Source organism: Nanorana parkeri, unplaced genomic scaffold (genome assembly GCF_000935625.1).
Source record: "Nanorana parkeri isolate BGI_ZX_2015 unplaced genomic scaffold, ASM93562v1 scaffold1157, whole genome shotgun sequence".
Classification (NCBI taxonomy): domain Eukaryota; kingdom Metazoa; phylum Chordata; class Amphibia; order Anura; family Dicroglossidae; genus Nanorana; species Nanorana parkeri.
This window is the reverse complement of record NW_017307425.1, coordinates 175761-180460: the sequence shown is the minus strand read 5'-3', so window position 1 is coordinate 180460 and position 4700 is coordinate 175761.

The following is a 4700-nucleotide window of genomic DNA, read 5'->3' as shown; positions in this document are numbered from 1 at the left end:
TTATTGGGTGTAATTGGAAAGTAATGTGGCAAACATCAGAAAAACGACCAGCGGCGCCTGCCATGTGCCATCTGCGGCCGGCCTGACATCTCTCTTAGCTCTCCAATTAAATATAGTGGAGTGGTAGGAAATGCAAACGGATTCCTTTCATCTCGAGGTTTTCTGAGATTTATTGAATAAGATGAAAAAAAAATGGGTTGGAGAAAGGTTTGCCACCTGTCCAGGATTCACCCGGACAGTCCGTATTTTGAATGCTGTGTCCGGGTTTCATGGCAGCAGGAACTCGGACACAAGATGTCAGGCAGACAGGGGCAACTAAAATTAGGAGAGGGGCTACTAGCCCCCCACTGAAAATAGCCTCAGCTGTGATATTTACATATGAATAGGCCACCACACATTCTCCCCGAAAAATGTCCACACGTCGCTAGAGTGTTTGGGTTTCGCTTGAAGAAAAGGTGGCAACCCTAGTTGGAGATGGGCATCAATTTTCCAGCATCTACCAAAAGGTTTAACCGTCAAGTCCTGCTGTTTTTTTCCCTCTAAGCAGTTAGCTGCGTTGATCCCTTGTGCTGAAAAACATTCACCATTCCTTGGCTGCTCATTGTAGGGGCCACACATGGGGCCCCCAAGGGAAAGCTTTAGCTAACGCATTTATCTACTTGCACACTGTCTCCGGAATCTTCTACTAAACACAACGTTGGCAACGCTGCCAGTCCAGCTTACCGTTACACTGCGCCAGCTCGCTCCGCGGCCTTTGCTCCGGGTTTAACGGCGCGTCGTGAGAGCCGCCAGCAATACGACGAATCTGCAATCTGCGGCTCCCACCTGCCGTTACGCCGATATCACCGCAGGGAGCTAATACTTTAATTAAGTCCGGGCAGCTGCGCTAAGGGCTAAGAGGAAGAAAATCGCGCTCAGGAGCGGAGCGGAGGTGAGATCTGGCACAGGGGTCGTAAAACCAATTATTCAGGAAGCCGACCGCCTGCGCAAGGCCGCGCCGCGGGTACATCCAGCGCGTTATGAGCCGGCGCTGCGCACATGTTAGTTCTCTAATTAAAATACATAACATGGATCTCCAGAATGTGTCAGCGTCCGGATTAATGTTACAATGTAATAATACATGAACTCCGGGCGCAGACATCATGGAACTGGCTTCAGTGACCGGCGCTCGTTGAATCTCGCTGCGGCGTTAGTAGTGGGAGAATATATATGTATGCAAATTAGGGGTTCAGGCTACAAATATAATTTGCAGTACATTAATTGTTGGCATAATATAAATATGGCCATTTTCCCAGACATTTGGATTAGTCGTAGAAAAAAAAGGAATTGCATATGTTGAGCGAACAATGGTGAAAGAGATTTTGTTGGGTGAATGTGCGGGTGAATGCGGATGCTTTGCAAATGCGTTGCTTCTGCTGTTTCGCATTTGACAGCAGAAAAGCAGCAAATCGTTGAACTAGAACCGTTTTGTTTCCTGAGCTCTACAATGCTGAGTATTGTTTTCTGAGAGTTCTAAACACAGTGAGGGGAATTTATCAAAACTGGAGCAAACAGATTCTGGAGCAGTTGCCCATGGCAACCAATCAGCATCTCTATTCAGTTTGCTCAGGTAAGATTTGAAAATGAAAGAGAGAAGCTGATTGGCTGCTTATTTATAAACACACACATGTTTGTGAAAATGTGAAAACTTTTTATGTATTTATATAAATAGTTTAGCAAAAACAGAACATCCTGGAAGGAATTTATCAAGCGGTTGACGGACAGAATCCGAGGTGAATCTTTCTGACATCTGTCACCCATTTATAACAGATTTGTGGATGTGAATCTTTTTCAGTAGTGGCACCATATAAAAGTGAGGAAAGTCTTAAGGCACCCCAGTCTAAAATAAAAAATGCAGAAAATGTTGTATGCCCTCCCCCCTCAGAGTCCCCCCTTCTACATCAAAGTCCCCCCTTTAACATCAGAATACCCTCCTTCACATCAGAGTCCCACCTAACATCAGAGTCCACTGGAGTCTATCTCCATTGGTCTGACACCCCCCTGCACAATCCCTACTACTGAGCTCCAATCAGCAATGCCCACATGTTGAAATTACCATAAAATATTTCAGCACCCCCTGTTGATCTAGCATTTTTTTCCCTCAGACTTCAATCGGGCTTTAATGCGTTCAGCGCCAGGTGACATAATGTGATATTTTGTATACAGTACGTGGCTTTAATGAAGTAAAAGAGAGCATGAGAAATCCCCATCCCTGACTCCCTTCAGCTGAGAACATCCCATGCCCGACTCCCTTCAGCTGAGAACATCCCATCCCTGACTCCCTTCAGCTGAGAACATCCCATGCCCGACTCCCTTAAGCTGAGAACATCCCAACCCTGACTCCCTTCAGCTGAGAAATCCCCATCCCCGACTCCCTTCAGCTGAGAACATCCCATGCCCGACTCCCTTCAGCTGAGAACATCCCATGCCCGACTCCCTTCAGCTGAGAACATCCCATGCCCGACTCCCTTCAGCTGAGAACATCCCATGCCCGACTCCCTTCAGCTGAGAACATCCCATGCCCGACTCCCTTCAGCTGAGAACATCCCATGCCCGACTCCCTTCAGCTGAGAACATCCCATGCCCGACTCCCTTCAGCTGAGAACATCCCATGCCCGACTCCCTTCAGCTGAGAACATCCCATGCCCGACTCCCTTCAGCTGAGAACATCCCATGCCCGACTCCCTTCAGCTGAGAACATCCCATGCCCGACTCCCTTCAGCTGAGAACATCCCATGCCCGACTCCCTTCAGCTGAGAACATCCCATGCCCGACTCCCTTCAGCTGAGAACATCCCATGCCCGACTCCCTTCAGCTGAGAACATCCCATGCCCGACTCCCTTCAGCTGAGAACATCCCATGCCCGACTCCCTTCAGCTGAGAACATCCCATGCCCGACTCCCTTCAGCTGAGAACATCCCATGCCCGACTCCCTTCAGCTGAGAACATCCCATGCCCGACTCCCTTCAGCTGAGAACATCCCATGCCCGACTCCCTTCAGCTGAGAACATCCCATGCCCGACTCCCTTCAGCTGAGAACATCCCATGCCCGACTCCCTTCAGCTGAGAACATCCCATGCCCGACTCCCTTCAGCTGAGAACATCCCATGCCCGACTCCCTTCAGCTGAGAACATCCCATGCCCGACTCCCTTCAGCTGAGAACATCCCATGCCCGACTCCCTTCAGCTGAGAACATCCCATGCCCGACTCCCTTCAGCTGAGAACATCCCATGCCCGACTCCCTTCAGCTGAGAACATCCCATGCCCGACTCCCTTCAGCTGAGAACATCCCATGCCCGACTCCCTTCAGCTGAGAACATCCCATGCCCGACTCCCTTCAGCTGAGAACATCCCATGCCCGACTCCCTTCAGCTGAGAACATCCCATGCCCGACTCCCTTCAGCTGAGAACATCCCATGCCCGACTCCCTTCAGCTGAGAACATCCCATGCCCGACTCCCTTCAGCTGAGAACATCCCATGCCCGACTCCCTTCAGCTGAGAACATCCCATGCCCGACTCCCTTCAGCTGAGAACATCCCATGCCCGACTCCCTTCAGCTGAGAACATCCCATGCCCGACTCCCTTCAGCTGAGAACATCCCATGCCCGACTCCCTTCAGCTGAGAACATCCCATGCCCGACTCCCTTCAGCTGAGAACATCCCATGCCCGACTCCCTTCAGCTGAGAACATCCCATGCCCGACTCCCTTCAGCTGAGAACATCCCATGCCCGACTCCCTTCAGCTGAGAACATCCCATGCCCGACTCCCTTCAGCTGAGAACATCCCATGCCCGACTCCCTTCAGCTGAGAACATCCCATGCCCGACTCCCTTCAGCTGAGAACATCCCATGCCCGACTCCCTTCAGCTGAGAACATCCCATGCCCGACTCCCTTCAGCTGAGAACATCCCATGCCCGACTCCCTTCAGCTGAGAACATCCCATGCCCGACTCCCTTCAGCTGAGAACATCCCATGCCCGACTCCCTTCAGCTGAGAACATCCCATGCCCGACTCCCTTCAGCTGAGAACATCCCATGCCCGACTCCCTTCAGCTGAGAACATCCCATGCCCGACTCCCTTCAGCTGAGAACATCCCATGCCCGACTCCCTTCAGCTGAGAACATCCCATGCCCGACTCCCTTCAGCTGAGAACATCCCATGCCCGACTCCCTTCAGCTGAGAACATCCCATGCCCGACTCCCTTCAGCTGAGAACATCCCATGCCCGACTCCCTTCAGCTGAGAACATCCTATGTGGCCTTGCCTAGCTAGCTGGGACCAAGGTATTACAATACTGCCCTTCCACGGAGATGCTCATATACTGTATGTTGCTTGGCACTGTATAACTTCACTGAGGGGTGTGGTCACTGAGGGGCGCTGTAAAGCTTTCTTGCACAGGGCGCCTAAAGGCCTAAGGCCGGCCCTGAGACTGTACCCTCAAACGCAGGCCATCCTCATGTTTGGACAATGGCTCTAAATAAAGAAAATGAGATCTGATGAAGATGGACCCTGGTGACAGTTCTCATAGGATAGGAAATAAAAGAGGAAAGGCAACATAAAACCTCTCTTATTACAATCAAATTTGGGAAAAGGTTTGAGCAGATTATGAGAGATTCCAGTGCTCACCCCCCCCCCCCCTCCCCACATTTTTTTTTTTTT